The sequence below is a fragment of the Neofelis nebulosa genome, chromosome 6, assembly GCF_028018385.1.
Source record: "Neofelis nebulosa isolate mNeoNeb1 chromosome 6, mNeoNeb1.pri, whole genome shotgun sequence".
NCBI lineage: Eukaryota > Metazoa > Chordata > Mammalia > Carnivora > Felidae > Neofelis > Neofelis nebulosa.
In genome coordinates, this window is record NC_080787.1 from 87,789,230 (window position 1) to 87,812,354 (window position 23,125).

A 23,125-nucleotide genomic window follows, 5' to 3' on the forward strand; every position below is an offset into this window, starting at 1 on the left:
AATCACTGATTATTAAATATTATTTTTACTGTTATTACTTTCTTCTTCAATTTCATCCTCCTCCTCATCATCATCTTCATCACCATCATCATCAAGTCTCAAAGTGACTTATTTATATATATCCAGCGGGAAGCCATCTTCATGATCCGTTTTCAAGTGTAAGATGGTTCTTAATAGCATCAATAAATCTCTTTCAATTGGATAAGTATGCCTGCGAAGAATATTTGGATTTATTTGCCCTAAATCAGAAACTCCCTAGAGACTGTCCTCATCAGAAGTCATTAAAATTCTATCTAATGAGGGTTTTGCCAGTAGCAACACAAAGAACTTAAAGGGTCCCTTTGATATCTAAACAGAATATTTTACATTCTGACTTAGTAGATGCAGGTAGCCAAAATAAATTACCCAATTTTTCCGTTTCTGGAAAGGTAGAATTTAGGAATTCTGGAAAATAACATTTGATTCCGAAGACTTAATTAAATTTTATTCCCACTCTGTAAGACTGATCTTAAATTCACCTCTGCTTTAGAAAACTGTTTTTAATCACTTTTCATCCACTGAAATGTTAATGCTTACACCTGACATTTGTAGCTATTTATCACAAAGAATATGACAGTATTATTTGTTGTTTAATGTGTATTAGACTTGTTTTTCTAAAAGTTTTTGATCATTACATATTCTCACGCTGACAGCATCTTCCAACCTTAAAACTCACAATATAATTAATTGTATACAGAGAGAGAGAGAACTTAGGAATTCTTTTAAAATACCAACCTTATATGACATAGTGAGAGCAAGTAATTTTATTTTGCCTTGGAGAAAAGTCTAAATTTCAAAGCATTAAGTCATTTATTCAAGGTGACTCATCTAGTAAGTGACCGCAGCTTTCGACTCAGGTAGGTCTTTATACTTCAAATCTAGTACCTTGGTTTTTTTTTGTCCTACTGTAAATATTGGTGTTGCATGTATATATTCTTGTACTAGATTGGCAGATTTATGAAAGCAGGTACTTTTTCTTGATTTCTTTATACTTCTCAGAATGTTCAATGTATTTCTCGGAATATACATAGTGACTATAAAAAAGGGTATCCTTAAATGATGAGAAAGGAAGCTCAGAAGGGTGTACAGAAGCTGTATGTTGGAATGATCTAGTCCTCTCTCCTGTGAACACTTTCAGGTAATAGCTTTAGGCAACACTGATATTCAGCTTCTTAGTTTATAAAACACTGGAAATGGCACACTCAAATTTCGATAACTTGGTCACAGTTTATTTAAAAACATAGTAATAACAAAAATGCAGTGGGGTTTAGGGGAACTGTAGGGAATAGTGTAAGAACCTGGGACTTTTATCCATCCTCAGGTTTGAAGAAACTGGAAGGAGAGAAAGTCTATAGAGCAGACTCCCCACCCAACTAGAGAAAACTATACAAGATGGAATCATGGGAATAAGGAATCTGACTCTACTCTCCTTCCTTTCTTTTGCCAATCTTTTGAATGGCAGAGCAGTCTATTTTTATGGTCCAGAGAGACTAATCTAGAGGAACAGAGAAGGGGATGTGGAAGGGTGGAGACTAGAGTGGAGATACAACAAAGATACTGAACACATGATCTTTATGTATAGTTGTGAGAAATAATAAAATCACATACATAAATGTGCCTGGTAAACTGAAATGAATAAATGTATTCTTTATGTTATTTGAAGGCCTAATAAATAATCGTTAGTCTATTGGGTCAGAGTGTAATTCTTTTGATAAAATATACAGATCTGTAACTTGTCCAACCAAAGAACAAAATCATAGTTCTATGACATTTTCCAGGAAAATATGGTGGTTTAAATGATTTTTTAATGTTGTTTTTTTTTTTTGAGACAGAGAGAGACAGAGCATGAATGGGAGAGGGTCAGAGAGAGGGAGACACAGAATCTGAAACAGGCTCCAGGCTCTGAGTGGTCAGCACAGAGCCCGACGCGATGCGGGGCTCAAACTCACGGGCCACGAGATCATGACCTGAGCCACTTAACTGACTGAGCCACCCAGGCGCCCCTATGGTGGTTTAGAATATCTCACCTATTTTTTTTTATTTCTGAGTAAATTAGACTTATAGTTAATTTAAAAAAAAAAAGGATGACACAAAAACAAAAACTGCATTTGGGCTGCAAATGTCATCAGCTTTTTCTGTCTTCAAGTCCTCTGCACTTACTTTAACAATACTTAAACTGAGCAAACTCATTCCTCTAAAACTCATAAACAAGAAACGTGGGGAGCCTGGGTGGCTCAGTGGTTAAGCCTCTGGCTCTCGGTTTGGGCTCAGGTCATGATCTCGCAACTCTGGAGTTCAAGCTCTGCGTTGGGCTCTGTGCTGACAGTGTGGATCCTGCTTGGGATTCTCTATCTCCCTCTCTCTCTTCCCCTCCCCCACCCTCTGTCTCTCTCAAAATAAATAAACTTAAAAAATAAGAAAACTAAGTGAAATGACTCAGAATTTTACACTTAGAAGAACTTGAAGATGATTAAGTCCTCCATTTTCTAACTCCAAATGATGGAAGTAAAGCACAGAAACAGAAAGTAACTTGTCCAGGGTCATGGCATTCTCAGCTGGGATTGACTATGAAGGCTCTGACTTCCTGCATGGGTCTGTTTGCATTACTCTATCGTCATTCAGCTATTCCCACTGAAGAGGGCTGATTTATTTAGGCAACCTCTGATTTTTTTTTTTTTTTTTACAGAACTCTTTTTTTTTCCCCAGTGTTTTTTATTTTCTGAACATTTATTATAACATATAGAATAGGAAAGTAGTGTGTCACCCCAATGACCTCAGAACTGGTTCAATTTATTTCACAGTATAGATAGGGGTTCTACTTTCTTCTGTGCTCCCACAGTCTTTTCTAATATTGCATCCTTACACAAAGGAGACCATTCCATAGAGATGAGGAGATGAGAATGCAGACCTTGCTAGAGCCTCTAAACAACTAAACACTATTTAACCAACTGATTATCAAGCATTCATCCACGTCTTTATGTGTTTATTCATTTAATAAATAATTATTCAACTCCTGTTGAATCAGCAGGGATATGACAATGAATATAATAAAGTCTCTGACCTCAGATGGTTTATAGTCTAGTAGATAGGGCAAAAAGGAACACTGATAAAACCACAGAGATACATTTGATTTTTGGAGCAACCATTGGGTGTAATAAAAGTACTTACCATGCACCAATATCCGTTCTGAATAGTTCACATGTGTTGGCTCAAGTAATATTCACATATGTCTGAGAGATAGACAGATATGATAGAGAGATATGATGTATTACTTCATCACACACATAATACAAGAGAGACCCAAATAAATACAGTAAATTTCTCAAGGTGGTTATAATTATCTGATGATGAAATCAAAGCTTAAAACTACACTGCCTGACTGAAAAATCCATACTACTTCCTTGCAGTCAAAGTACTTTGTGTGTACTAATATGTCACTCATAAGATTCTATGATATATGGTAATTTGTGTGTATGCGCTATTTTTTTCTGTTAGATTTTTAGCCCCTCAGAGAAAGGAACCATTATTTCATATATCTAGGACTTACGGATATATGAACTTTCATATATCTAGGACTCACAGTATCCATCATCATATTTCGGAAATAATTACTTTAGAAACAAATTAAGAAGTAAATGACCACTTCTTTTTATAAACCCACAATTAAATATATGAATAATATCAAATGTACAGAATCAGCCAAACACACCGAGCAAAATTTGCAAATGCATTTTGTGATAGCAAAATGCAGGCTCTTATAGTAATGCAGGATGAGCTTAACACTCAAAGAATAATCCTGTTCTATTGTTAAATCAAATAGGATGTCTAATTAGCTTAGCATAGATTTTTTTTCTTTCTTTTTTCCTCCTCCAGAAACCCATTCAATTTTTAAAATATTCAAAATTCTTAAATGAAACAATTTTAATCATCTATCTGTAAGTTGGTAGCACTATAGGAAATTGACAGCCTAGCATCAGAGTTAAACACCCTTTTAATTCTTCTTGCTCCTAATTTGTATCATTAGCGTATCTTAGTCTGTCAAAGTAATCAAAGCCATCAGTGGGGGAGAAAATGTGACTTGTACGTACGGGTATCATGTATTTATTAATATGATTATTTAAATCATTTAGTTGGAGAGAGCTTATTTGTAGTGAGTGCAGTTGCTGACCACGTATATATTAACATCTCTCTACAATGGCAAAGGTCCCATCCACAAGTAAGCAAGCTGTGACTGGCATCGAGGATTGATAATACAGCTCTGAGTAATGTGTGCTCATGCACTCCGAGGGCACACATGTGTGGCCTTTGTGTAAGGCATAAGTAAACTAGTAAACTCAAATCAAAGGCATCTGGGATGGCACCTCTCATTTCATTATTCTCCAATTAGAATAACCTGAGACCTTGTGGGCACGTCATCTGGAATGAAAAACCAAGTTTCACACTGAGTATGCACACACGGTGCACCTTAATTGTTGACAAGAAATGCTTCTCTCCTGTTCAGGAAGTTTCTTTCTCAGCCCATTACCTTCCAGGAGCTGCTGCGTCAGGTGGATGATGGCGAACTTCTACCTGCCCTACTCTTCCCGGCTTCTCACAGCACGTGTGTGATTTTATGCTGCAACTGCAAATCTTCCAATATGCCAAACTGAGTTTGGTCAGTGCCAACCACTAGAATTGTAAAAGCAATTTGAAGAAACTAACATTTGTTTTGGGTCTTTAGGATGGACTCCTTTTTCCTCTTTCTCTTGTCCACTGCCTGATTCCCAGCAAAAGAAAAACACACGTAAGCAGATATGTGCATGAGCTATACGTATGAAAGTAGAGAGTCATATTCATAGATGAGAAACAGACACTTACCCCTTCAGAATTCCCTAGGAGGAAGAGCAGAACTTAATAGAATGTGGTGTTTTATTTTTAGTTTTGAGAAGTATTCATTAAGGGTAAAAAAGGAAAGACGATCAAAGCACATGAAAGAGAAACTGCATTCTTTGTACTTTCCTTGTTGTCTTGACTGAAATTTAGTCCTCTTCACCTCTTGCCCCACTGGATTCACTAACCTCCAGTTTTCTTCTCCCTATTGTGCTAAACTCAAAAAAGTGCCTAGAAACCAAAGAATAAGGTTGCCTGTGACTTATGTATGTTTGGAATAGGGAATTACCATACCTAAGTCTTCTCAGATACTTTTGAATTATTTTTACCCCCTCAAGGAAATGGAATCTTTTTTTTCCCTTGCTTGTTCCCCATCCCACCCCACTTTGTGGGTTTAAATGCTGTCTGAAATAGGCACTGTGAAAACACTGGGTGGCAGTCCCTCTCCCTTCCAGTCACCACCACTGGAATGGACTGTCATCACCAGTGCTCCAGCTATATAGCATTGCATTATTTCTGTGGGTTTGTCTTGCAGCCCTGAAACTCTAAATTCTGCCGAAGCCCCACAGTTCAGTAGAGACAGGGCAGTGCAAAGCAGCAGAAATAACAGCTTTTCCTAAAAGCGTGTGTCACAAAGCAAAACCATGAGATTTCCTAGGTCAGCCAAAACATGAAAACTGGAAGTGAAAAATGTCCTGTTCAGTGATCCAGTCAATGGGATTAAATCAGAAAACTCCCAACAGTTGTTTTCAGTAATCTCACCCGTGATTTTCTGAGTACAGATGCATATCTTGTGATCCGGTATCTTTTTCTGCTTTCCACATCTATTCTGTGTACTGTCATCATTTATATGAGTTTCCTGTAATGAAAGCATCTGTAAGCTCTAGCATCTGGAATCTTCTGTTTTCTTTTTACTCTGCAAACGCCTCCTCCCCCACCCCATTCAAGACATGAATTTGTGTTATGGAGCTCCAAAGTATGCAGCGTACATTTGCCCCCTCGGACTCCACAGTGCCCCAGTGCAGGATTTACAAGTCAGCTCCTTTCTGAACTCCTGATCACTGCTGGATGGAAAATAAAGATTTTTTTCAATTTACTTTAAAGATTTAAAAATGTGACAATACAAGACTCTCAGAAAGTAATTAAATAGTCAATGTGTGACGGTATAAATGCTATAAGAAAAAAAATCCCATATGGTATATCTGATATAAGATATTTAACTAAAATAGCCCAAACCATTTAAAGATCCTGAGTTTCCATCAGGAAGAAGCAGGTGGTTTAACCAGATGTCGTAAGACATTGGACCTAAATGGAAGTTATCCATATCTGTATCTTTATCTACATCTAGTCTTTTTTTTATTGTTGATGCTATGCCACGAACATTCTAAAACTCAAAATAAGTAAACTAACAAAGAAAAAAAGCAAATAAATACATTCCAAAAGGTAAAGGCAAATTTTCTCAGCAACAAATTAACCACGAAGTGTTCCATGTCCCTTGAAAGGACTTTTTCTTTATCATCAATGACCATAAAGAGTTAATAGGAATAATATTTCTTTAATGTTAATTATTGCAAAATTAAACAAAACAAATTATTAAGATATAGCCTCCAAAATCATGCATAATAGTCAGAAAAGGGTTGTAAGAATTTATCATTGAAGTAATTTTGTAAACAATAAGAATTTGTTAATAATTCCTTCTTTTAGCAAACTCTGCTTGAGTTTCTTATATGTGGTACATTTTGTTGTGGGTTCTGGAGATTCAGCAATGCACAAAATAGACGAAGCCATCCTTATAGGGCATATACCTCATATATCAAGCATCTGTCTCCAATTCTACATTAAAAGGTGAGGTAACCATTTCTTACACAACATTAAATTATCTAGTCCCTTATCTTAGTCTTTGGAGATGCTCAAATTTTGTTTTAAAAGTAAATTAATTACAAATGCCTTTGACGACGGGATGCTTGCATGTAAAAAGCTGTATGCCTGCATGCAAAATGATCAGCCAAAAGATTTTTTTCAATGCCTACTTAATTATAAAGAAAAATTACATTAAAGTCTGTATTGTAATGTCAATTATAATGTCTAGCATTTTGATAACACATTTCTGGAGACATTACTACTTTGCTTACTCCTCTGCCTACAATTTAATTTGAATATTTATAATAATATACACAGAAATGGCAACATTTTACTTTTACCAGAAATTCAATATTGAAGTTTTTATATATAAAGTGGAAAATCTTGCCCATGTGACTCATACATTGTGCCTGTGACTTTAATGCCTTTAACAAGACAGCCTAATGGCCCATTATTGTTTTTAACATGCCACCTTAAAATAACCTTTCGGCAAATTTTCTGACATATTTTATCTTAGCCTCCATTTATTTCATTTATATTGACCCTGGTCCCTTTAAAATAGCTGGTTTTTGAGAAACATTGGAGTAAGCACAGCATTTCTGCAAAGACTTTCGGATTCTTCCAGTAATTCCACGTTGACGTTGCTTAGTTTTATGGGTAGCAATCTGCTCTTCTTTTGGAATCTGTCAGGATCAGAAAAATACACATTAATCATTTACTATAGGAGCCTGTACAGCTCCAAATGTCCCCTATTTCAAGATGACGATTGGACACTTATCAGGAATTACCCACATCCTTACAAGTGAGTAGTTGGCTATGCCGTGCTAGCTGTGGACTGCAGCTCTGCATCAGATGGTGTTCCTAGAGACCCGAGCGTGGACCTCTACAGATTGTCATGTGAATACAGGGCCTGCCATCAAAATGTTCTTTGTTTACCGATGTGCCATAGCTATGGATGTACGATAGTGACTGTTTCACCTCCAGATTAAACCTGAACCCTGATGCAGCTCCAAAGGAGCGAGGCAGCTGTTAAAGGGCCTCTGGGTCAGGCACAATGCCACCTGCAAAAGCCCTCATCAGACTGGAGTTGGGTCTAGTAGTGGAGGAGGCCAGGAAGATCGTGGTTCTAAACTGGACAAGTAGTGTCGTGGGGATTCAGGGAGAGATTTAGTTAGTTTCTCCCTCAAACACATGAAAACACCTCTTTGACTGTTTGACATTGTGTGAAGATGTGTGGTCCCAAGAAATCATTAAACAGAAGTCTTGTAGAATAATTTTCACCAACTGAATGTCTTTACATTTTTGTTATGTTTGAGATTCTTACCTTCTCTAACATTCTGGCCTCAGAACATAGCCTTTTAATTCCTCTTCTTGTCTGTAGCAGGTAGTGCTGTGGATCGGGGTGAGGGGGGGCAGGTGTGGGCAACGCCTCCATGCAACCCTTGGAAATGCAAAACTCAGAGTCGGCCATGCTAGCTGACTAGAATATTACTTTTCTAAAATATATGAGAACTGAATCACTCTTTCTTAGAATATAAGCAGGCAAAACACAAAAGAAAGGCATATGTTACTTCTTACTTAATCCTAGATCATTCTGTCTCTGAAAATACATAATTTTTTATTTTTCATATTTTGACTCACGTTATCCCCAATATTACTAGGTCATTTATAGTGTAACTCCTACCCACATGTACACATATATTTTCAGTTTGAAAGAGAGAAAAAAGACAGCTAATATATGTATTCACATCAATTCATTTCTTTCTCTTTTCACACTGTATTCAAATCTATTTTATTCTATTCACTATTAAGAGATTAAAACTGGAAAGTAAAGATTTAACATTTAGTAAAAGATAAATTGCAGTATGAGTGGAAATCAAGTGTTGAATTAAAATATTAAATAAAAAAATCTCAAACACATGAACGTTTTTGCAATGCAAATTCAATATTTTTGTCAAGTACACACATAGATAAAGTGTGAGAGGTAAAATGAAAAAAAAAAGTTATGAAAGACATTAGAACTTGCATCTTTAAAAAGCCCTCTGGATAAACTTTACATAATCTTTCCAATAAAAATGACCAAAGTATAGTGTAAGTGTTAAATCCAGCGAGTGTATATGTAAATCCAATACACATTAGATCCTCAAAAATTTTGTTGAATAAATGAATGGATGGATGAGTGAGCAAGCCAGTAAATCAATCAATCAATCAATCAGGAAAATTTGTGTTGTCTGGATTTCATGAAAAATCAAATCTGGCCCTTGAATGAAAGAAATCTGAAAAATAGATACGAAGAGCAGAGTGCTATGTTAACATTCAACATGTGGAGCTGAGAGTATGGAAGTCATCTTAGCAACCGAGGTTAGAAAAAGAGGGAACATTTTTCAAAACTTATGTAACTGAGGTATTCAAAGTGATTCTTAGGGAAGATTATTTTGGCAAAGTAGGAATATAAATTAGCAGAAACTTTCTACCAAATAACTTAATAAAACATATTAAAACCCCTTTATTTGAATGTTTAGTATTTTCCTGGCCATCCAAATTTAAAAATTTATCATGAAATAATTGAAGATATATAAAAGTATATAATTATTGGGGTGCCTGGCTGGCTCAGTTAGTAGAGCATGTGACTCTTAATCTCAGGGTTGTGAGGTCAAGGCCCATGCTGGGGGTAGAGCTTGCTTTCTTTAAAAAAAAAGAGTATATGATTATAGATATTGATTTTAGCATAGCTTTTAATGATAAAGAGAGGGAAAATGGAACAGACCAAATAGCTAAAACAGGCTTATAGGTTAAATAAATTCATCCATAAAATGTGTGAATGATTTCTGATGTGGAAAAAATGCCCAGAGCATACTTAGTTAGAGATTTTATTATATAATCTGTATGTTAAAATATATATTTCTTTTTTTCCTGAATCTTTTTGTAATATGCAATATGAACTTTTAAGGCATTCCATGATTCCCTTGCTTTGAATCTGCATTTTTAAGATTGTCTCATCTATGTATATCTATCTATCCATCTAAATTTACCTATTAGTTCTACTTAAGAAGAATTTATCCCTAAGCACACATTTCTCTTTCCTGGTTGGCAATGCTGCTTTTTTGCCTTGGCTATGATTACCTATCCATTACGATTTATATGTCAAGGTCCTGTTAAAGCCATCCTTAATCTTCCAGGCCAAACATAACTTCTCAAAACTTCCAAGGCAATTTGACTATAGGAGAATCCTGATGTCTGCCTCAGTAACACACAGATTTGATTCTCACTACCCTTCCTTGTTAGCTCTGGTCTGAAGGAACTAAATTTTGCTATCTGAACCCCAAGCTCTTCATCCTGAAAATGGAGCCATTAAGTGTGAATTCATAGGCTTGTTGTATATATAACATATATACAACACCTAGAATAGTGTGCCTAACTCAGGTGAAGGGCTCTAGACATGTGAGTTCTTCCTCTAGGCTGCTTATATGATGTTTCCTGAACTACACTGAATAGTTTTTTAAGCGTAAATAAATAGTAATCCTTTTATCCCTGGTGATATGATAGAGCACTGTGTATCTAGTAGTTGTTTGACAAATATCTGTTGACAGTGTGAATTTAATTCACCGTAATGGAAATTTGAAATGGCTTTTTAAAGTATCTTTTTGGGGGGTGCCTGGGTGGCGCAGTCGGTTAAGCGTCCGACTTCAGCCAGGTCACGATCTCGCGGTCCGTGAGTTCGAGCCCCGCGTCGGGCTCTGGGTTGACGGCTCAGAGCCTGGAGCCTGCTTCCGATTCTGTGTCTCCCTCTCTCTCTGCCCCTCCCCCGTTCATGCTCTGTCTCTCTCTGTCCCAAAAATAAATAAAAAACGTTGAAAAAAAATTAAAAAAAAAAAAAGTATCTTTTTGGGAGACATGCATAAAATGGAAGTTCTTCCAAGAACATACACCCTTTTCTCTTTCCAAATGTCTTTATCTGTCCAATATCGTGGCAAAACTTTGCTAATGCAATGGGAAACACAAAGCAATAGCCTTGGTGAAGTGTACATTGATGATTTTCTAGTTAGTCACCTACTCATTTGGTCAGACAATGGTGAGAACCACAGAAGAGGCAGAGACAAAGCTCAGAAAATACGACAGAGCTCAGCAAAAGAAGTTACGGAGTTTGTCAAAATTATAAAAACAGCTTACTTTTTTAGAAATGTGAGTCCTTAAAAGAGACTTCTTTTTCTTATTAATGAAATATGTTGGCTTTGTTAAATTTGCAAAAAATTGCCTTCTTGATCAAGATGAGTTATTATTGGGGAAATTACTATTACTAATGGAGTTTTTTTTTTTGGTTCAGTTTTTCCTTTAAGAGAAATAAGCAGTCAAGTGAGAAAAAAAAAATCCCTGAGAGAAAGGACCAAGATTTTGCTATTAAATTTTATTTTTTAGATTAAGAATCATTACAATGGAATACTATGATCACCTCAAAGTAAAAGCTGGTTACATTTTTTAGGCATTTAGTTGGCATAGTCAAAGACATTTACCTGGAGAGAATACAACATGTTTTGTTGGAATAGATATAACCATATTTGAAAAAAATTGCAAAAAAAATTTGCTCAAGTGATTTGCAAAATGCACTAGAAACTAAATTGGAAAATATTTGCAAGGCCTGGCTTCCACATTTAATCAGGTGGTATCTACTGGGCTCTCAGCTAACAGACTATAAATGAATTCTGTAACATTATTAGTAATTGTAGCATCACATTTCACAAAACAAGCTAAAAACAATAGCAGTGTGTAAATCTCATTGCCATAAGGCCCCCACTGCTGAGGCATCTATTTTGCATCATATCCTCACCAAAAGGAAAAAAAAAAAAAAAAAACAGATCAATAGAACTGTCACTGAGTCATCGACACTTCTTAACTCTGTTCCCTTCCAACAGATACAGCACCTGCTGTTGTTTCTGGTTTTCACTCTTGCTTGCCTCGAGAGTGATGGTATTTACTAGCAATCGTAGCAACAGAGCAGGTTCTGACTCAGTGTCACTAAGGCCAATGTATCCTGCACCCTGTAAGTGAGCAGACCTGCCAACAACATGTTCTCGATTCACAATGGAGGGATTATGAAACTGAAACACAAACACAGAAGCTGTGTAGGAAGGGAGGAAGAAGAGATGAGAAATAGGAGAAAGTGGCAGATGTAAAGTTTTTGTGTTTGTTTTTCCTTAATGGTTCTAGGTTTTGATAAACGACTAATGAACAGAGTGTTTTAATCATGCTTTATAAAAGACCCATCTCTGGCTAGAAAGTGAAGAGATACTACTTTGAATTTTGGAATAGGAAGCTGTCATTATTTTCCAGCTATTTTTCTTTTTCTTTTTACCTCCCCTCCGTCCTTCCTACTTTCCTTCCTCTCCTTCCGTCCTTCCTCTTTCAAAGTATATAATCACTGAAACAACTTTTAGCTAAATATTTTGAAAGGAAGAGAATGTTTCTGAGTGTGTGTGTGCACGTGTGTATGTAGGGGCACAAATAAAGTAACATTTTCTGAACTGTGTCCCTGTTGTTTTTAAATTCTTCCCCCGAATTTTTTTATTTTGCCAGAAATGTATTTGTTTTTCTTTAATTAGATAAAATAATTTTAATTCTCAAAACTTGTGTGAGGACATCTACTTATAATATTTTTTCATGTCTTAATACTTGAGATTTAATTTAAATGTTCGTATATGTAACTAGAAAAAGTGAAAATGATGACTACATTGACTGTTTCTTGAACTAATTAAAATAACTTGTGTTCACTGGAAACAGCACAAATTAGCCTTTTGACAATGGGAGAAAAAAATTGGTTCGCCCTGATTTTACTAAAGCAAAATCTTGTTACAACATACCATTTGTAAAATAACAGCGCAATCTCGATCTCTAATATAAATACTGGCAAGAATTGTTTTGTTTCTTGGGTCTGGATTACATAAATCTAAATTATAAAATGATTTGATGCATAAAATATTTAGCAAGTTATTGTGCTTTAGAAAGAAATCATTCAAAGTAGCGCTGCTATTTTCAAAGAATCTTGCAGTCTACAATATATCAAGGATGTGAAAATGACTTTATATGTTAGAAAATTGGCCTTTAACAAGAAAAAATATTAGACAATTTTAAGTGCAAAGCTATTAACTGGCTGATTTCTGATCCCTGACACAGGATGTCATCCTCAACCCAGTGGCTGGCTGCTCAGCCTCCTGTGGGAACCACAGGCTTCGGAAGATTTCTCTTTACAAATAACAATCAGTTCAGATGGAGGAGACACAAGGAGAGCCAGTTAAATCTTTCACATCATTACCAGCCTCATTGTTTTGCAAATCAGTAGCATAAAGTAGAACACGTGCATGAATCCTCTTACAGGCTCCTGAATGCTAGCGATTTCAAAGATGTGAATCCTGTTGATTAACAGTAAATGAGTAAGCCACATGATAAATCATTACCTTTATCAGCTAGGTAGCTAGTTTAAATTAAAGATTATAGGTTATCATTTGAATTCATCAAGCCTTGTCCATCTGAAACGATGAGGCTTTCCCGTATTCATATGTCAGTCCGTCATTATTGTGAAGTCTGCCACATTTGATCACTAGCTCACTTGAATAGCTCAAAACAGCATTTCGAAAGTATCCTATTTATAGTGGAGATATGTAGAGTAATCCAAAACACCGTCTGCTTTAGCATGCTAACCCCTCACTTGGCAAGAAATTCTTCTCAGGAGACACCACAATTTCTGAAACGATCAGGTCCCAAAGCTGAGTGCTGCAACAATGGGATAAAAGTGATTTATCTGTATTTTAACTGGCTGTTTCCCCCTCCCAACCCCCCCCCCCCACACACACTTCGTAATTTGCTTTTAGAAATGCAATTATTCACTTTCTTCAGTAGGTGACTAAGTTGATCATACTGCACTTATAGCTATTTAATATTCATTTTCTTGTAATGCTTTCTCGGTACTATTTTCCACAAATGTCAAAATCCTAGGTTGTTTATTTGAATCCTGCGTTACCGCTCTAACAATGAGAAGCTCTAATTATAGAGTGCAGTGAACTAGGCAGCAGAAACAGAGCTTGCATCCCAAATATTACCGCTAATATCGAGACATATGATGAATGCTAGTAACTTCTTTAAAAGACATTCCCTACTTTCTTGTGTGTGGATACAGACTATCGTCTTACTCTTAGAGGGGTTGCCGCAAGCTCTGGGGTTAGAAACTCTGTAACCTTGTTTGTACTCTCTATTCAAATTGAACTTCATCTCTGCAAGCAGAGAACTTACCTGAAGCGTATTGCCCTGCAGTGGTGACATAACACTTTCTCACTCAACTAAAATAGCAGCAGAGAAAACAGACTTGGCATCGACCCTCACCCTCAATCATTCATGTGGGTGGTACGATGCCACTTCACCTCAAGCACTTGTTTGTTACACACATCTAAACAATATTAGTTATCGGGAGCACACGAGGAAAAAAAAATTCCCCTCCTACTCCCCATCTGTTGTGGAAAACACACAGGTTTTTCCACCACAGGTTTAGAACAACCTCATGTCCTTGGAGCACAGATTCAGACTGCGTTGTAATAACAGTGTGATCCTCCCTCCCACTCCTCAACCCACAAAACTATTTTTAAGGCTGCACTCTGAGAATAGCCTTCACCATGATGCCATTGGAACATAAGCTACCAGGTTAAGCAGCAATGACGTGAGACTAGGTTGGAATACCTGCACTATTCTCTCAAAAGGTAAATGGTACAAAACTACTTTTTTTTGAGAGAGAGAGAGAGAGAGAGAGAGAGAGAGAGAGAGAGAAAGAGAGCATGCATGTGCCTGCGAACAGAGGAGGGCCAGAAGAACAGGTAGAGAGAACCCGAAGCAGACTTGATGCTCAGCGAGGAGCCTGGTGTGGGGCTCGATCGCACTGTACTCTGGGATCATGACCTGAGCCAAAATCAAGAGTCAGACACTCAACTGACAGAGCCACCCGGATGACTCAGTATAAAACTACTCTTTATTAAGGCAAAGCCTAATTTTATTATTTTTTAACTTTACACATTTAATGTTTTCACTAAATATTTGATGATTTTTTATTAAAAAAATTAAATGCAATTTCTACATCAGTTGTTAACTTAATGCCTCATCTGCGGACTCAGTGATCAGAAAATACGCATGAGGGATCAAAATGACTTAAAAGATAGGCCTAAGGAAGAACGTTGAAGAAACAGCTGATTCAGCAATAAAGTTGAATTAGAACTCAGAATACCTCTCTCTCACTTGACTAGCACAAGTGATTTAAACAAAGTGTGACATGTAAGACAAATTAGACGTGGGCATCAGATTATACAGCCATGGATCCAAAGGCCTCGGTGCTATTCTTGGCTTAATCACAAGTAATTTGTAGACTCTTTCCTAAATTATTTTTAACCATTTCTCCATATTAAAATAGACTCGACATTAATTGAACTGCCACTCTTTTAATTAAATAAAAGTACATTTATTAGCAATTGACTATGGAAAGCAGAAGAACAAGATGGAAATAGTCCTTATAGATCCTACTATTTATTTTGCTTTAATACACTTTTAGTATCACTAAAAAAATGATAATACCTGAAATAAAACAAGAGAACCTAACTTATTTTTTGTTATTTTTTTAACGTTTATTTACTTTTGAGACAGAGCATGAACAGGGGAGGGTCAGAGAGAGAGGGAGACACAGAATATGAAACAGGCTCCAGGCTCTGAACTGTCAGCACAGAGCCCGACACGGGGCTCAAACTCACAGACCGCGAGATCAGGACCTGAGCCGAAGTCCGACAGTTAACTGAGCCACCCTGGCGCCCCAGAATCTAACTTATAATAGCTAATAACATCTGTGTAGCTCAGTCGATTGAGACTCCCAACTTTTGATCTCAGCTGAGATCATGATTTTAAGGCTCATGAGCTCGAACTCCAACTCAGGCTTTGTGCTGACAGCGTGGAACCTGCCTGGGAGTTTCTCTCTCTCTCTCTCTCTCTCTCTCTCTCTCTCTCTCTGCCCCTCCTCTATTCACTGTCTTTCTGTCTCTCAAAATAAGTAAACATTAAAAAAATAATTTTACCTCAAAATTTAGTTAATAATAAAATTTTTAGATAGTAAGTGACAAGATTCTACATATAACAATTAATTTTTTTTAATGAAACTTAAAATTAATTGCTAAAGACACCATAAACAAGAACAAATACATAGCACTTCCTACTGATTTCCCTGGAGACAAGACTCCAGAAGAATGGAGACTTGATTCTGTTGCATATGTTACCAGATGATTTAAATATTCCGTGGAAACAAAGCACACTTCATTTTTCCATAGGTTAACCTAGTAGTGACATTTTAAGTTCTGAAGAGAGAATGAGAATAATAATTATTTTATTTTTTTCAAGATGACTCTTATCTGAAAAACTAACTCTTCATAGTTAAACTTTTTGCCCTGGCTTAAGCTTCTTAAATCTTATCTTTGGATAACTAACTTTTCACAAATAAGTCTTCATAATTCATTTCTCATAGCCAGCCCTTTTTTCCTGGAAGATATGGTCATTACCTTTTATTTAGTCCGCTAACATCCTTCCATTGCTTGGTACCTCCACATAACGTTCACTGGTGAACGCTGCTCACCAGTGGGTGCTCTCCTTCTGCCACTCAAAAATCCGGGTGGAATCCTCTCTCTGTAGCTGGGTCTCTAAAGAAGATTTGAATTCTTACCTCAAAGGTCTCTCCAAATACTGTTAATTACAAGGAGATAGATACTGAACACTTACCAAAGGAGACCAACTCAATTAAATAAAAATAGGTTTATATTAATATCGTAATCAATGATATATAGCAGAAGAACCTAAGAATATTTTTTTGTATTTATAAAAAACCTAAATTTATTTGAAATAAAGAAAAGTATTAGTCGTGGAAATTAAATGGAGAAATAAATTGAGATCAATATGAATTAAAGTAGCAGACTTGATATAAAAGTTTTAAGAATTGAGTGATAAGAAAATAATGAAATTTTCAATAACAAGCTCTCTTTTATCCAAAGTTAGAATGGGGCTAACTTATATCTCAATGACATCTGTCTCTTTTTTTCTTTTACCATATCAATGAGAAATATGGGCCAATACTCAGTAATACTTTGAATACTTAGAAACCCTAGTGATTTATTTGAGTTTACACTATATAAACTTATGTACTCCCAAAGAACTTGTAATGCCAATGGCATTTATCAGTTATTGTTTGTAAAGGATATGAATAATAATAGTCCATCTGCTATATTCCCTGTGCAGCAGAGGAACCATACAAATTAATGTCGGCCTGGATGTAATCCATTTAGGATGACTCATGAGAGCCATAAAAATGAGATATCTCTCTTTTAAAGAAATTCCCTAGCTAGTATTTGTCCACTAGTTATTTTTCCTGCTTCTTTTTGTAAAGTCCATTTTAAAGTCCTTTAACTCTGTCAAGTACTTTATGACTGTCTGGGAAAAATACCCAGCAACATCGACAGGACCACCACCATCAACAATGATGTTAAATTTATATTTATTTATTAATATATTTATTTTTCTTTAGAGAGAGAAGGAGAGCACAAGTGAGGGAGAGAGAATCTTAAACAGGCTCCATGCTCAGCAGAGTCCAATCCAGGGCTTGATCTCATGACCCTGGCTGGCATCATGACATAAGCTGAAATCAAGAGTCGGATGCTCAACTGACTGAGCCACCCAGGCGTCCCCAAACTTACATTTATAAAGACCTAAGCTTATGCTGTGATATTTATGGGAGAGAGAGAAAAAAGAGAGTATATGCAGGTGTATCAATATCACAATATAAGAAAAATGAAAACATTTATTAAGGTTTACCAACGACTCTTAAAATATTATCTCCTATTGATTTTCACAGTATCTCTTTGAAGCAAACACACAAATTAACCTCACTTTACAACTGGGGAAACAGAACCTTAGAAAGCATACAGCTCATTGAGAACATGACAGAGCCAGTACTGAAATGCCAGTCTATTTTCTGACATATGTATGCTCTTACTTACTATGAAAAATAGTCTTTGTTCATGGGCTGGTGGAAAGCAAACCTAGATAATAAAGTGGTGTGGAATAACAACATTTTATGACTAAATAAATTCTATTTATTAATTATGAAAATCATCTCTATGTAATACTTTTTAATATTGGTAAACCATATACACCAGGTACAATTTATGTCAGTTCTCATTCATAAGCCAATAGAATTTTCCCTCCAATTGTTTTCTGAGGAGAGTAGCAAATGAGCTCTATTTAGTTGTATCTTTACATTTTCTGGTACATGACAAAATGGAAGATTGGTAATAGCTCAGAAATAATAAGAAAAAATAATACATGGACAGCTCATGAGTGGGAGCTATCCCAAGCTTACAAAAATTAGAACATATACAGTTTTGGGGAACAATTTCTATTAAACACTCTGGCTTTTTCTTCCATTATATTTTTTTCATCCTGTCCCATCCTCCTTTTTTTTTTTTTTTTTTTTTGCCAAGTTGATCTATTCTTTTCCATGTTTCATCACAATCTCCTTTCTTTAACTTATGTACTACTAATGTAATCACAATGTAAATAGTTGAAGCAGAGAAGAAAAGATTATACTATGGAATTTTTATTCCAAAATATAAGATCTATTGTTTGAGTGACTTTCTTCCGGACAATAAAGGATCTCTCTTGTGCTTCCTTATTAGATAGAAGGGTGGTATAGTAGAAAGCAAAGACTAAAGAGTCACACACATTGGGATTTAAATTTTAGCTCAGGCTACCTACTAGGTATAAACATTTGATCAAGGAGTTTTTGTGTTCTCATTTTATCTGTGCATTGAGCTAATAATACTTATGTTTATTTTTTAATAAGTTAAAGATCATTTATATATTTAAAAAATGTATTCGGTGCTGGGGCACCTGGGTGCCTCAGTTGGTTAAGCGTCTGACACATGCTTTTGGCTCAGGTCATGATCTCGGGTCATGGCTCAGGTTTGTGAGCTCGATCTCTGCATTGGGCTTTGTGGTGAAAGCACAGAGCTTACTTGGGATTCTCTCTCTCCCTCTCTCTCTCTGCCCTTCCCTGTCTCTCTCTCTCTCTGTCTCTGTCTCTCTCTTTATATATATATATATATATATATATATATATATATATATTGTAATGTATCGGGTGCTTATCATGAGACTAGTAGTTTTTCAGGTTCTTGGGTATACCATGAACAAAATAGATAATTATTTCACTACTTTATAATTTACATTTTAAAGAGGAGAGACAAAGTGAGTAATTAACATAATAAATAAATTATTCTTATGTTAAAAAGTGATTTGGAAAAAGAAAAAGTAGTTGCATTTTCTACTCTTAATCTGATTCTTTAAGCATAGTATGGACAAATCTGAATTTTTATTTCTTTAGGCAAAGCTGACACAATTTTTTAGGAACCTGAGGGGTCATACCCAAGTAAGAATCTACAGTTTTCAACATAGAAAGTTGTTATGGTTCCTTCCTTATATTAGTGTACAAGACCTACAAGCACAAATGGAATTAGCTGTAAAATCCTGATCTCCACCCAATCACTCATGAATCCATTGGTTATGGCACCCAGATATTAGAATCATCGACGAATACAATTCTTGTGGTTTAGGAAACTAAAGAGTTTACATCATCCAGTACTCTTATTGGAAATTTGGAATTCTCATAAAAAGAGGGAATCAAATATATGTGTGACTTTAATCTTAAAATAATTTAAAAATTGATCTCACATAAATGTGTCAACCAGCAATGTCCATCCAATATTTAGCATGTATGAGGAACTGAAGTATTTAATTAAAGCATGGCAAATACTCATGATTTAATATTAAAAGAAAATTTGATTTTCAGCTAAGGATTCTCTAAGACCATTTATAGTTCTCAATAATACAGTACACAAAGCGATTTTTGTGATTTTGTTACCTATAATGTTGGGATATATTAAAGCTAGGAGCTGTGAGAGGTGAAAAAGCCAAGGTATTATTGAGATGAATCAGTGAAAATTGAAGATCTAAAAAAGTAACTTAAATGTTCAATCAAATACTTTACCCAAAGGACAGAAATATCTATCATGTTACAAATGAGGAAAAAAATGTCATGTTGAATCAGGAAGAAAAGAACTTTTTTTTTTTTTTAAGGAGAACTTTTAACTGTTTCATACCATTCTATCTCTTCAGTCTTAGTAGAACACTGAGGGTAAAACTTGCTGCATGAAGAAACCAAGGTGACTATACAAGTAAGCAGCAATAAATTCGTGTCCGCTGATTATCTCTGCAGAATTTTTTCATGTAGACTTCCTATTCTGACATACCTTCTGTATCTGTCACTATTGTATTCTACGATTTTTCAGCATCTTGCATTAAGTAAGGGATGCTCATGAGAGGTATTGGTTATTCGATATGCCATTTAGGTCTTAATTTGTTTTGGAAAAAAATCACTATGAACTACTGGTATAAATCCCACTTGATTTTGAAAAAAGTCACATTATTACATTACATAATGCCTTATATATACAGCCAAGTTATTACAAAAATATAGCTGGGAAATTTGAATTCTTTTTTCCTTTTAAAAAAATTTTTAATGTATTTATTTTGAGACAGAGAAAGTATGAACTGGGGAAGGTCAGAGAGAGAGGGAAAATCCCAAAAAGACTCCACACTGTCAGTGCAGAGCCTGATGCAGAGCTTGAACTCAAAAATCATGAGATCATGACCTGAGCCGAAATCAAGAGTCCAATGGTTAACCGACTGAGCCCCCTAAGCACCCTTGAATTCAGTTTTCTAACTAAAAGAGTTTTATTGTGTTTCTGGTGTAACGTTAGGCTTTGTTTTACTTTGTTATGTTTCCTTTGTTTTACATGTTTAAGTGTCATGAACTTCACCTAACAAACTAAAGAATTTTTAAAAATTTAAAATCTCATTTACTTTTACTTTTAATACATATAAAAGTCATATATTATCACCTGTGTTTACAGGAAGCTGCTACTCATAAATTAATGGATTTACTCCATATTCCTGAGTTAGTATATAAAATTAAAGAAATTTAAATTCTAGACACCTTGAGATTTCTACTTTATAAACTTTCTAATTGTCATACATCTGATAGAAGAATGTCTGTAGAGTAAAATTATGTAGTCCATTGATAATGACTTCAACTTCATTTTTAGGCAAGCTCTTCAAGAAAGATAGTTAACCTTTTACATCTCCTTTAAAAAAATCTTGGAAAGAAATAGGCTGGCATTCTTCATTCTCTGACCCAAAGCCATCACAGGCTCCATTAAGAGCCTCTTGTCCTACAGAAGCAGAAATACAATCAATGTAGGTTACTGACCATTTTCCCAAAAGATGAAAAGGGTAGCTGAGAGTTAGGAAACACAATTAAACTGCTAAAATAAAACTTTCTTGACTGTGATATACAGTATGTGTCTGGCATGAAGGCAAAAATGGATAAAATGAACACTTTACATGTATTAGAAATTTAGTGCATTTAGTTAGCTTTTATTTGACTTAAATGATTGCTCTTTTGCTCAACATTGTGCTGTTTTTCTTTGGACCGCTTTCAATTTGAGAATGCTATTTTCATGTATTCCTCTTTATAATATCTGAAAACCAAATCACTTTTATTTTTTAAAATCTAAACTAAAATTGATTCATCCTTGAGTTTTGTACAATTGATCCACAAGAGGCACCGTTCTTGGTTCTAGGAACACAACTGTGAAGCAGACTGACATTCCTTGTTGTTGCCGAGGAACTTGTGGTTTGGTGGTAGGTACAGACAGGGAAGCAATTGAGTACAACGTAGGATAAGGGTTGTGAATAGAAATATAGGAGCTCAGTAGATGCGGGAGCTCGAGGGATCTACTAATCTGGACTTGGCACATTTCAGCATGTTTTTCAACATCAAAGGTGGAGTCTGATAGGTGAGGCAAAGTTAGTCAGATAATGGGGAAAGGAGAAAAAATAAACAGGGCAAAGAGAATAGAGGAAGCCAAAGAACTTGATGACTAGTGAGGTATGGGGAGTGAGAGAGAGAAGTGAGTCAAGCTACTGAGAAAAGAGCAGGGCCATTCAGCATAAAAAGAAGGAGGAGAAGAGAACAAAGTTAGGGGCAGATATATTGACTTTAGTTTTGGACTCACTTAGCTTTTGGTGAACAAGAGATGATCAGTAGTAACGTGTGTGTGTGTGTGTGTGTGTGTGTGTATAAAGAAAAAACATGTGTGTACAAACATATATTTTTTAGTTTTTGTTTCTAAGAAGCATATATTTTCACATTTTAATTTTCAAAAATCCAAATACATAGCACAAGCAAAAGTGTCTTGGAATTATAATTGCCAATGGGCTTTCTTTCTTGCTCGTACGTAAAGTATTGGTGCATATTACAGTGAATAGTATCTCAAATTGAATGAAATATGATATGCCATAGACTTCAGTCTCATCCTGCAATATTTAACTTGAACCTAAATCATTCATAGCCAACTTCCAGCCATTATATATCATTTTTGATATCTTTAGTGAACTTCAAACTCCCTTCACCCTGAAACCAATTCCGAATCCAGGCAGCACAGCACTTTCTAAGTCATGATTAGAATCCCAAAACAGGTATGTTCCCATCATGCTGTTTAAAAGAGTGATTTAGAGCCATATTATCATTTTACTATTCTCTATCTCTCAATCCCCACAATGTATCTGGGAAACAAAAGAACATTCTTACCTGAGAATTTGTCCAGGTACCTTCCCGTGAATACAACATATCTTACAGGCAGAGCCAGGAGAAGAATCCATACCTCCCCGACCGCCTTTGCGCCTGTCAGCAGTATTCAGAGACTGTGTGCACACTTCTGTCAAACCTGCTGGGATTCCAGGTGACCCAGTCCTAGATTTCTCTCCTATCACCTCTTTTCCATTTATTTTTTACAAGAACCATGCAGTAACTCTAAGTAATTTTTAAAATGACCTTCTCATCTAGTAACTCTGTGAGACCTCATGCTAATTAAGGGCTTAAGGGTGATAAACTAACATAAAATATATCTCAGACTTAGTCTCTCGTGAGATTCCAGAGAATGTGCTTAGTTGAAGATTAAAGCTTCGCCTGGAATGTTATGCTTGATTTTTTTGTGAGTCTTCTTGTGGTAATCAGAATGAGTAATGTTGTTTTGAATGAACAAAAGGTTACTTAATAACTAAGTTAAGTAATCTTCAGTTTTAACTTACTGTTTACTTATTTTTAGTTTTATTATTTTTTTAAGTTGTTAATTTTAATTCCACTGTAATTAACATACAATTTTAACTTATTTTT